Genomic DNA, 13,037 nt, shown 5'->3' on the forward strand with positions numbered 1-13,037 from the left:
TTTATGCATATATATGTATACAGGTCAATCCCAATCTCCCAACTCATCCCACCACCACCACTCCATGGCTTCCTTCACTTGGTGTCCATACGTTTGTTCTCTACCTCTGTGTCTCTATTTCTGCCGTGCAAACCAGTTCATCTGTACCATTTTTCTAGGTTCCACATATATGCATTAATATGGAATATTTGTTTTTCTCTTTCTGACTTACTTGACTCTGTATGACAGTCTCTAGATCCATCGACTTCTCTACAAATGACCCAGTTTCATTCCTTTTTATGGCTGAGTAATATTCCATTTTATATATGTACCACATCTTTATCCATTCGTGTGTCTGTGGGCATTTAGGTTGCTTCCATTACCTGGCTATGGTAAATAGTGCTGCAATGAACATTGTGGTGAATGTGTCTTTTTGAGTTATGGTTTTCTCTGGGTATATGCCCAGAAGTGGGATTGCTGGATCCTATGTTAATTCTCTTTTTAGTTTTTTAAAGGAACCTCCATACTGTTCTCCATAGTGACTGTATCAATTTACCTTCCCACCAATAGTGGAAGAGGGTTCCTTTTGTCCACACCCTCCACAGAATTTGTTGTTTGTAGATTTTCTGATGATGCCAATTCTAACAGGTGTGAGGTCTTACCTCATTGTCGTTTGGATTTGCATTTCTCTAATAATTAGTGATGTTGAGCAGCTTTTCATGTGCGTCTTTGCCATCTCTGTGACTTCTTTGAAGAAACGTCTATTTAGATCTTCTGCCCATTTTTGTATTGGGTTGTTTGTTTTATTAATATTAAGCTGCGTGAGCTGTTTATATATATTGGAGATTAAACCTTTGTCCATTGATTCGTTTGCGAAAGTTTTCGCCCATTCTGAGTGTTGTCTTTTTCCATTCCCGTTTTTTTAACCAAAAAACAAAGAAAGCAAAAGAAGCAGAACACTAATGTGCGTGAAATATGCCTCTTGAAACTGTCGTTTTGAAATATGGACGTCTTTTGAATTTTTTGGTCGATATATGACCCCAGGATTTGTTTTCAGGGCAGGTGTCATTTACAGGCCTGCAACGATTTTGAATATCCACTGACCATTAGCGCTGGGATTAAAGCTGCTGTTGTGTGAAACGGCCACAAGGTGGCAGCAGTTCTCGCTTACCAAATCTGGTTACTAGGGCAACAGAGCCTCAATGGAAGTCGTGTTCTAGATTGGAATTTAGAATGGAATGTGCCAGGAGAAAGCCCCTCAAGTTTGTCTCACTACTTCTTGATCGTGTTTTTAATTTAATTTTTTATTTTTTATTACAGCAAGTTTGATGACAACGTTTGGCTTGTTGTAGGTGTGCAAGATGTGGTTCTTTTACACATATACATAGGTCTGTTCTTCCTGGGACCCTTTTCCCATGTACGTTATGACAGAATGTTGAGTAGTCTTCTCTTGGTATTCCGTAGGTCTTTGGTGATTATATATTTCACCTGTGTTTGTATATGTCTGTTAACCCCAATATCGTAATGAATCCAATCCTCACACCTTTCCATTGGTGAACCATAAGTTTGTTTAATGAATCTGTGATTGCCCTTCTCCGTGGAAATATCTGCCCTGGTATCAATTTTTACGTAACACCTATAAGTGATATCCTACGATATGTGTCTTTCACTTTCTGACTTACTACAAGTCACGTGATTACCTCTAGACTCATCTACGGTGCTGCAAATGGCATTGTGTCCTTTTTTCCCTTGGCTAATATTCTGTCTTAGCGAGGTCCTTTTTCTGCAATGTGATTCCCTGAGGGCTGAGGATTAGCTGACCTGGGCAGCCTGACCCTGCCGGCAAGCCCTCCCCAGGTGTGCCTGGGTTGAGGTCAATATAAACAGCACTCCAGGCAACAATAGCCCCTGCAGCTGTGCCTGACTCCATATTCTCTGCCCCGTCAGCAGTCTCGGGGCTGTGCTGGTGGGAGGGTGTGAGGGTCCACGGCTTTGTTGGTGGCCCGGTGTGAGTGGGGCTCTGCTGGACTTTCTGCAGGAGTTGCCAGGCTGCCACCTGTAAAGAAGAGGATGTGTCACCCATAACTTCCACTGGAATTTCTCTCCGGGCTGAGGAAGGAAAAAAAGGAGTGGGGGCCGGGACAGGAGGGGTATCTCAGGCAGGGAAATGGAAAGCTTCCAGAAGAGTGCCCGGGGCCAGGACCATCCTGGTTGGCCTGCAGGCAGCAAGTTGGTCTGCGTGCTGTCGCTGGTGTGGCTCCACGGCCCTTCTTCTAGGCTTTCAAGCCCTTGTACATATTCAGGTGTTTTACCTGGGAAGGGTGGGAACAGTTCAGCAGCAGCTGGCCTGGGGCTCAGCTCACGTTTACTCACAGAGGCCTCGGCATGGTCCCCCAGCTTTTCAATGAGGACGCTCCTTGCATGGGGGGCCGGGCTGCTGGTTGTATGGGAGATGATTCCCCACCACTGACCAATTTCAGGATTGTTTACCGCTGGAACAAGTGCCTTGGTAGTGCTTTCCTCTGTATAACTGTTTGGTTTAGGTTTTTTTTTTCTTTCTTGGTTCAAGTTAGATTTTATTCCTCTTTTATGTATTTATAGATATAAGCATGGGAATAATTCATTCATATAAATACATCTGTGTGAATGGAAGAACTTTCTTCTGTTTTATTTTTAAAAATTTTGAAATATAATTTTATTTATTTTTTATACAGCAGGTTATTATTAGTTATCTATTTTATGCATATACATGTATACAGGTCAATCCCAATCTCCCAACTCATCCCACCACCACCACTCCATGGCTTCCCCCACTTGGTGTCCATACGTTTGTTCTCTACCTCTGTGTCTCTATTTCTGCCCTGCAAACCAGTTCATCTGTACCATTTTTCTAGGTTCCACATATATGCATTAATATGGAATATTTGTTTTTCTCTTTCTGATTTACTTCACTCTGTATGACAGACTCTAGATCCATCGACTTCTCTACAAATGACCCAGTTTCATTCCTTTTTATGGTTTAGTAATATTCCATTTTATATATGTACCACATCTTTATCCATTCGTCTGTCTGTGGGCATTTAGGTTGCTTCCATTACCTGGGTATGGTAAATAGTGCTGCAATGAACATTGTGGTGAATGTGTCTTTTTGATTTATGCTTTTCACTGGGTATATGCCCAGAAGTGGGATTGCTGGATCCTATGGTAATTCTCTTTTTAGTTTTTTAAAGGAACCTCCATCCTGTTCTCCATAGTGACTGTATCAATTTACCTTCCCACCAATAGTGGAAGAGGGTTCCTTTTTTCCACACCCTCCCCAGAATTTGTTGTTTGTAGATTTTCTGATGATGCCAATTCTAACAGGTGTGAGGTCTTACCTCATTGTCGTTTGGATTTGCATTTCTCTAATAATTAGTGATGTTGAGCAGCTTTTCATGTGCGTCTTTGCCATCTCTGTGACTTCTTTGAAGAAACGTCTATTTAGATCTTCTGCCCATTTTTGTATTTGGTTGTTTGTTTTATTAATATTAAGCTGCGTGAGCTGTTTATATATATTGGAGATTAAACCTTTGTCCATTGATTCGTTTGCGAAAGTTTTCGCCCATTCTGAGTGTTGTCTTTTTCCATTCCCGTTTTTTTAACCAAAAAAGAAAGAAAGCAAAAGAAGCAGAACACTAATGTGCGTGAAATATGCCTCTTGAAACTGTCGTTTTGAAATATGGACGTCTTTTGAATTTTTTGGTCGATATATGACCCCAGGATTTGTTTTCAGGGCAGGTGTCATTTACAGGCCTGCAACGATTTTGAATATCCACTGACCATTAGCGCTGGGATTAAAGCTGCTGTTGTGTGAAACGGCCACAAGGTGGCAGCAGTTCTCGCTTACCAAATCTGGTTACTAGGGCAACAGAGCCTCAATGGAAGTCGTGTTCTAGATTGGAATTTAGAATGGAATGTGCCAGGATAAAGCCCCTCAAGTTTGTCTCACTACTTCTTGATTGTGTTTTTAATTTAATTTTTTATTTTTTATTACAGCAAGTTTGATGACAACGTTTGGCTTGTTGTAGGTGTGCAAGATGTGGTTCTTTTACACATATACATAGGTCTGTTCTTCCTGGGACCCTTTTCCCATGTACGTTATGACAGAATGTTGAGTAGTCTTCTCTTGGTATTCTGTAGGTCTTTGGTGATTATATATTTCACCTGTGTTTGTATATGTCTGTTAACCCCAATATCGTAATGAATCCAATCCTCACACCTTTCCATTGGTGAACCATAAGTTTGTTTAATGAATCTGTGATTGCCCTTCTCCGTGGAAATATCTGCCCTGGTATCAATTTTTACGTAACACCTATAAGTGATATCCTACGATATGTGTCTTTCACTTTCTGACTTACTACAAGTCACGTGATTACCTCTAGACTCATCTACGGTGCTGCAAATGGCATTGTGTCCTTTTTTCCCTTGGCTAATATTCTGTCTTAGCGAGGTCCTTTTTCTGCAATGTGATTCCCTGAGGGCTGAGGATTAGCTGACCTGTGCAGCCTGACCCTGCCGGCAAGCCCTCCCCAGCTGTGCCTGGGTTGAGGTCAATATAAACAGCACTGCAGGCAGCAATAGACCCTGCAGCTGTGCCTGACTCCATATTCTCTGCCCCGTCAGCAGTCTCGGGGCTGTGCTGGTGGGAGGGTGTGAGGGTCCACGGCTTTGTTGGTGGACCGGTGTGAGTGGGGCTCTGCTGGACTTTCTGCAGGAGTTGCCAGGCTGCCACCTGTAAAGAAGAGGATGTGTCACCCATAACTTCCACTGGAATTTCTCTCCGGGCTGAGGAAGGAAAAAAAGGAGTGGGGGCCGGGACAGGAGGGATATCTCAGGCAGGGAAATGGAAAGCTTCCAGAAGAGTGCCCGGGGCCAGGACCATCCTGGCTGGCCTGCAGTCAGCAAGTTGGCCTGCGTGCTGTTGCTGGTGTGGCTCCACGGCCCTTCCTCTAGGCTTTCAAGCCCTTGTACATATTCAGGTGTTTTACCTAGGAAGGGTGGGAACAGTTCAGCAGCAGCTGGCCTGGGGCTCAGCTCACGTTTACTCACAGAGGCCTCGGCATGGTCCCCCAGCTTTTCAATGAGGACGCTCCTTGCATGGGGGGCGGGGCTGCTGGTTGTATGGGAGATGATTCCCCACAACTGACCAATTTCAGGATTGTTTACCGCTGGAACAAGTGCCTTGGTAGTGTTTTCCTCTGTATAACTGTTTGGTTTAGGTTTTTTTTTTTCTTTCTTGGTTCAAGTTAGATTTTATTCCTCTTTTATGTATTTATAGATATAAGCATGGGAATAATTCATTCATATAAATACATCTGTGTGAATGGAAGAACTTTCTTCTGTTTTATTTTTAAAAATTTTGAAATATAATTTTATTTATTTTTTTATACAGCAGGTTATTATTAGTTATCTATTTTATGCATATACATGTATACAGGTCAATCCCAATCTCCCAACTCATCCCACCACCACCACTCCATGGCTTCCCCCACTTGGTGTCCATACGTTTGTTCTCTACCTCTCTGTCTCTATTTCTGCCCTGCAAACCAGTTCATCTGTACCATTTTTCTAGGTTCCACATATATGCATTAATATGGAATATTTGTTTTTCTCTTTCTGATTTACTTCACTCTGTATGACAGTCTCTAGATCCATCGACTTCTCTACAAATGACCCAGTTTCATTCCTTTTTATGGTTTAGTAATATTCCATTTTATATATGTACCACATCTTTATCCATTCGTCTGTCTGTGGGCATTTAGGTTGCTTCCATTACCTGGCTATGGTAAATAGTGCTGCAATGAACATTTTGGTGAATGTGTCTTTTTGAGTTATGGTTTTCTCTGGGTATATGCCCAGAAGTGGGATTGCTGGATCCTATGTTAATTCTCTTTTTAGTTTTTTAAAGGAACCTCCATACTGTTCTCCATAGTGACTGTATCAATTTACCTTCCCACCAATAGTGGAAGAGGGTTCCTTTTGTCCACACCCTCCACAGAATTTGTTGTTTGTAGATTTTCTGATGATGCCAATTCTAACAGGTGTGAGGTCTTACCTCATTGTCGTTTGGATTTGCATTTCTCTAATAATTAGTGATGTTGAGCAGCTTTTCATGTGCGTCTTTGCCATCTCTCTGACTTCTTTGAAGAAACGTCTATTTAGATCTTCTGCCCATTTTTGTATTGGGTTGTTTGTTTTATTAATATTAAGCTGCGTGAGCTGTTTATATATATTGGAGATTAAACCTTTGTCCATTGATTCGTTTGCGAAAGTTTTCGCCCATTCTGAGTGTTGTCTTTTTCCATTCCCGTTTTTTTAACCAAAAAACAAAGAAAGCAAAAGAAGCAGAACACTAATGTGCGTGAAATATGCCTCTTGATACTGTCGTTTTGAAATATGGACGTCTTTTGAATTTTTTGGTCGATATATGACCCCAGGATTTGTTTTCAGGGCAGGTGTCATTTACAGGCCTGCAACGATTTTGAATATCCACTGACCATTAGCGCTGGGATTAAAGCTGCTGTTGTGTGAAACGGCCACAAGGTGGCAGCAGTTCTCGCTTACCAAATCTGGTTACTAGGGCAACAGAGCCTCAATGGAAGTCGTGTTCTAGATTGGAATTTAGAATGGAATGTGCCAGGAGAAAGCCCCTCAAGTTTGTCTCACTACTTCTTGATTGTGTTTTTAATTTAATTTTTTATTTTTTATTACAGCAAGTTTGATGACAACGTTTGGCTTGTTGTAGGTGTGCAAGATGTGGTTCTTTTACACATATACATAGGTCTGTTCTTCCTGGGACCCTTTTCCCATGTACGTTATGACAGAATGTTGAGTAGTCTTCTCTTGGTATTCCGTAGGTCTTTGGTGATTATATATTTCACCTGTGTTTGTATATGTCTGTTAACCCCAATATCGTAATGAATCCAATCCTCACACCTTTCCATTGGTGAACCATAAGTTTGTTTAATGAATCTGTGATTGCCCTTCTCCGTGGAAATATCTGCCCTGGTATCAATTTTTACGTAACACCTATAAGTGATATCCTACGATATGTGTCTTTCACTTTCTGACTTACTACAAGTCATGTGATTACCTCTAGACTCATCTACGGTGCTGCAAATGGCATTGTGTCCTTTTTTCCCTTGGCTAATATTCTGTCTTAGCGAGGTCCTTTTTCTGCAATGTGATTCCCTGAGGGCTGAGGATTAGCTGACCTGGGCAGCCTGACCCTGCCGGCAAGCCCTCCCCAGGTGTGCCTGGGTTGAGGTCAATATAAACAGCACTCCAGGCAACAATAGCCCCTGCAGCTGTGCCTGACTCCATATTCTCTGCCCCGTCAGCAGTCTCGGGGCTGTGCTGGTGGGAGGGTGTGAGGGTCCACGGCTTTGTTGGTGGCCCGGTGTGAGTGGGGCTCTGCTGGACTTTCTGCAGGAGTTGCCAGGCTGCCACCTGTAAAGAAGAGGATGTGTCACCCATAACTTCCACTGGAATTTCTCTCCGGGCTGAGGAAGGAAAAAAAGGAGTGGGGGCCGGGACAGGAGGGGTATCTCAGGCAGGGAAATGGAAAGCTTCCAGAAGAGTGCCCGGGGCCAGGACCATCCTGGTTGGCCTGCAGGCAGCAAGTTGGTCTGCGTGCTGTCGCTGGTGTGGCTCCACGGCCCTTCTTCTAGGCTTTCAAGCCCTTGTACATATTCAGGTGTTTTACCTGGGAAGGGTGGGAACAGTTCAGCAGCAGCTGGCCTGGGGCTCAGCTCACGTTTACTCACAGAGGCCTCGGCATGGTCCCCCAGCTTTTCAATGAGGACGCTCCTTGCATGGGGGGCCGGGCTGCTGGTTGTATGGGAGATGATTCCCCACCACTGACCAATTTCAGGATTGTTTACCGCTGGAACAAGTGCCTTGGTAGTGCTTTCCTCTGTATAACTGTTTGGTTTAGGTTTTTTTTTTTTCTTTCTTGGTTCAAGTTAGATTTTATTCCTCTTTTATGTATTTATAGATATAAGCATGGGAATAATTCATTCATATAAATACATCTGTGTGAATGGAAGAACTTTCTTCTGTTTTATTTTTAAAAATTTTGAAATATAATTTTATTTATTTTTTATACAGCAGGTTATTATCAGTTATCTATTTTATGCATATACATGTATACAGGTCAATCCCAATCTCCCAACTCATCCCACCACCACCACTCCATGGCTTCCCCCACTTGGTGTCCATACGTTTGTTCTCTACCTCTGTGTCTCTATTTCTGCCCTGCAAACCAGTTCATCTGTACCATTTTTCTAGGTTCCACATATATGCATTAATATGGAATATTTGTTTTTCTCTTTCTGATTTACTTCACTCTGTATGACAGACTCTAGATCCATCGACTTCTCTACAAATGACCCAGTTTCATTCCTTTTTATGGTTTAGTAATATTCCATTTTATATATGTACCACATCTTTATCCATTCGTCTGTCTGTGGGCATTTAGGTTGCTTCCATTACCTGGGTATGGTAAATAGTGCTGCAATGAACATTGTGGTGAATGTGTCTTTTTGATTTATGCTTTTCACTGGGTATATGCCCAGAAGTGGGATTGCTGGATCCTATGGTAATTCTCTTTTTAGTTTTTTAAAGGAACCTCCATACTGTTCTCCATAGTGACTGTATCAATTTACCTTCCCACCAATAGTGGAAGAGGGTTCCTTTTTTCCACACCCTCCCCAGAATTTGTTGTTTGTAGATTTTCTGATGATGCCAATTCTAACAGGTGTGAGGTCTTACCTCATTGTCGTTTGGATTTGCATTTCTCTAATAATTAGTGATGTTGAGCAGCTTTTCATGTGCGTCTTTGCCATCTCTCTGACTTCTTTGAAGAAACGTCTATTTAGATCTTCTGCCCATTTTTGTATTGGGTTGTTTGTTTTATTAATATTAAGCTGCGTGAGCTGTTTATATATATTGGAGATTAAACCTTTGTCCATTGATTCGTTTGCGAAAGTTTTCGCCCATTCTGAGTGTTGTCTTTTTCCATTCCCGTTTTTTTAACCAAAAAACAAAGAAAGCAAAAGAAGCAGAACACTAATGTGCGTGAAATATGCCTCTTGATACTGTCGTTTTGAAATATGGACGTCTTTTGAATTTTTTGGTCGATATATGACCCCAGGATTTGTTTTCAGGGCAGGTGTCATTTACAGGCCTGCAACGATTTTGAATATCCACTGACCATTAGCGCTGGGATTAAAGCTGCTGTTGTGTGAAACGGCCACAAGGTGGCAGCAGTTCTCGCTTACCAAATCTGGTTACTAGGGCAACAGAGCCTCAATGGAAGTCGTGTTCTAGATTGGAATTTAGAATGGAATGTGCCAGGAGAAAGCCCCTCAAGTTTGTCTCACTACTTCTTGATCGTGTTTTTAATTTAATTTTTTATTTTTTATTACAGCAAGTTTGATGACAACGTTTGGCTTGTTGTAGGTGTGCAAGATGTGGTTCTTTTACACATATACATAGGTCTGTTCTTCCTGGGACCCTTTTCCCATGTACGTTATGACAGAATGTTGAGTAGTCTTCTCTTGGTATTCCGTAGGTCTTTGGTGATTATATATTTCACCTGTGTTTGTATATGTCTGTTAACCCCAATATCGTAATGAATCCAATCCTCACACCTTTCCATTGGTGAACCATAAGTTTGTTTAATGAATCTGTGATTGCCCTTCTCCGTGGAAATATCTGCCCTGGTATCAATTTTTACGTAACACCTATAAGTGATATCCTACGATATGTGTCTTTCACTTTCTGACTTACTACAAGTCATGTGATTACCTCTAGACTCATCTACGGTGCTGCAAATGGCATTGTGTCCTTTTTTCCCTTGGCTAATATTCTGTCTTAGCGAGGTCCTTTTTCTGCAATGTGATTCCCTGAGGGCTGAGGATTAGCTGACCTGGGCAGCCTGACCCTGCCGGCAAGCCCTCCCCAGGTGTGCCTGGGTTGAGGTCAATATAAACAGCACTCCAGGCAACAATAGCCCCTGCAGCTGTGCCTGACTCCATATTCTCTGCCCCGTCAGCAGTCTCGGGGCTGTGCTGGTGGGAGGGTGTGAGGGTCCACGGCTTTGTTGGTGGCCCGGTGTGAGTGGGGCTCTGCTGGACTTTCTGCAGGAGTTGCCAGGCTGCCACCTGTAAAGAAGAGGATGTGTCACCCATAACTTCCACTGGAATTTCTCTCCGGGCTGAGGAAGGAAAAAAAGGAGTGGGGGCCGGGACAGGAGGGGTATCTCAGGCAGGGAAATGGAAAGCTTCCAGAAGAGTGCCCGGGGCCAGGACCATCCTGGTTGGCCTGCAGGCAGCAAGTTGGTCTGCGTGCTGTCGCTGGTGTGGCTCCACGGCCCTTCTTCTAGGCTTTCAAGCCCTTGTACATATTCAGGTGTTTTACCTGGGAAGGGTGGGAACAGTTCAGCAGCAGCTGGCCTGGGGCTCAGCTCACGTTTACTCACAGAGGCCTCGGCATGGTCCCCCAGCTTTTCAATGAGGACGCTCCTTGCATGGGGGGCCGGGCTGCTGGTTGTATGGGAGATGATTCCCCACCACTGACCAATTTCAGGATTGTTTACCGCTGGAACAAGTGCCTTGGTAGTGCTTTCCTCTGTATAACTGTTTGGTTTAGGTTTTTTTTTTCTTTCTTGGTTCAAGTTAGATTTTATTCCTCTTTTATGTATTTATAGATATAAGCATGGGAATAATTCATTCATATAAATACATCTGTGTGAATGGAAGAACTTTCTTCTGTTTTATTTTTAAAAATTTTGAAATATAATTTTATTTATTTTTTATACAGCAGGTTATTATTAGTTATCTATTTTATGCATATACATGTATACAGGTCAATCCCAATCTCCCAACTCATCCCACCACCACCACTCCATGGCTTCCCCCACTTGGTGTCCATACGTTTGTTCTCTACCTCTGTGTCTCTATTTCTGCCCTGCAAACCAGTTCATCTGTACCATTTTTCTAGGTTCCACATATATGCATTAATATGGAATATTTGTTTTTCTCTTTCTGATTTACTTCACTCTGTATGACAGACTCTAGATCCATCGACTTCTCTACAAATGACCCAGTTTCATTCCTTTTTATGGTTTAGTAATATTCCATTTTATATATGTACCACATCTTTATCCATTCGTCTGTCTGTGGGCATTTAGGTTGCTTCCATTACCTGGGTATGGTAAATAGTGCTGCAATGAACATTGTGGTGAATGTGTCTTTTTGATTTATGCTTTTCACTGGGTATATGCCCAGAAGTGGGATTGCTGGATCCTATGGTAATTCTCTTTTTAGTTTTTTAAAGGAACCTCCATCCTGTTCTCCATAGTGACTGTATCAATTTACCTTCCCACCAATAGTGGAAGAGGGTTCCTTTTTTCCACACCCTCCCCAGAATTTGTTGTTTGTAGATTTTCTGATGATGCCAATTCTAACAGGTGTGAGGTCTTACCTCATTGTCGTTTGGATTTGCATTTCTCTAATAATTAGTGATGTTGAGCAGCTTTTCATGTGCGTCTTTGCCATCTCTGTGACTTCTTTGAAGAAACGTCTATTTAGATCTTCTGCCCATTTTTGTATTTGGTTGTTTGTTTTATTAATATTAAGCTGCGTGAGCTGTTTATATATATTGGAGATTAAACCTTTGTCCATTGATTCGTTTGCGAAAGTTTTCGCCCATTCTGAGTGTTGTCTTTTTCCATTCCCGTTTTTTTAACCAAAAAAGAAAGAAAGCAAAAGAAGCAGAACACTAATGTGCGTGAAATATGCCTCTTGAAACTGTCGTTTTGAAATATGGACGTCTTTTGAATTTTTTGGTCGATATATGACCCCAGGATTTGTTTTCAGGGCAGGTGTCATTTACAGGCCTGCAACGATTTTGAATATCCACTGACCATTAGCGCTGGGATTAAAGCTGCTGTTGTGTGAAACGGCCACAAGGTGGCAGCAGTTCTCGCTTACCAAATCTGGTTACTAGGGCAACAGAGCCTCAATGGAAGTCGTGTTCTAGATTGGAATTTAGAATGGAATGTGCCAGGATAAAGCCCCTCAAGTTTGTCTCACTACTTCTTGATTGTGTTTTTAATTTAATTTTTTATTTTTTATTACAGCAAGTTTGATGACAACGTTTGGCTTGTTGTAGGTGTGCAAGATGTGGTTCTTTTACACATATACATAGGTCTGTTCTTCCTGGGACCCTTTTCCCATGTACGTTATGACAGAATGTTGAGTAGTCTTCTCTTGGTATTCTGTAGGTCTTTGGTGATTATATATTTCACCTGTGTTTGTATATGTCTGTTAACCCCAATATCGTAATGAATCCAATCCTCACACCTTTCCATTGGTGAACCATAAGTTTGTTTAATGAATCTGTGATTGCCCTTCTCCGTGGAAATATCTGCCCTGGTATCAATTTTTACGTAACACCTATAAGTGATATCCTACGATATGTGTCTTTCACTTTCTGACTTACTACAAGTCACGTGATTACCTCTAGACTCATCTACGGTGCTGCAAATGGCATTGTGTCCTTTTTTCCCTTGGCTAATATTCTGTCTTAGCGAGGTCCTTTTTCTGCAATGTGATTCCCTGAGGGCTGAGGATTAGCTGACCTGTGCAGCCTGACCCTGCCGGCAAGCCCTCCCCAGCTGTGCCTGGGTTGAGGTCAATATAAACAGCACTGCAGGCAGCAATAGACCCTGCAGCTGTGCCTGACTCCATATTCTCTGCCCCGTCAGCAGTCTCGGGGCTGTGCTGGTGGGAGGGTGTGAGGGTCCACGGCTTTGTTGGTGGACCGGTGTGAGTGGGGCTCTGCTGGACTTTCTGCAGGAGTTGCCAGGCTGCCACCTGTAAAGAAGAGGATGTGTCACCCATAACTTCCACTGGAATTTCTCTCCGGGCTGAGGAAGGAAAAAAAGGAGTGGGGGCCGGGACAGGAGGGGTATCTCAGGCAGGGAAATGGAAAGCTTCCAGAAGAGTGCCCGG

The sequence above is a fragment of the Mesoplodon densirostris genome, chromosome 5, assembly GCF_025265405.1.
Source record: "Mesoplodon densirostris isolate mMesDen1 chromosome 5, mMesDen1 primary haplotype, whole genome shotgun sequence".
In the NCBI taxonomy this organism is placed as follows: domain Eukaryota; kingdom Metazoa; phylum Chordata; class Mammalia; order Artiodactyla; family Ziphiidae; genus Mesoplodon; species Mesoplodon densirostris.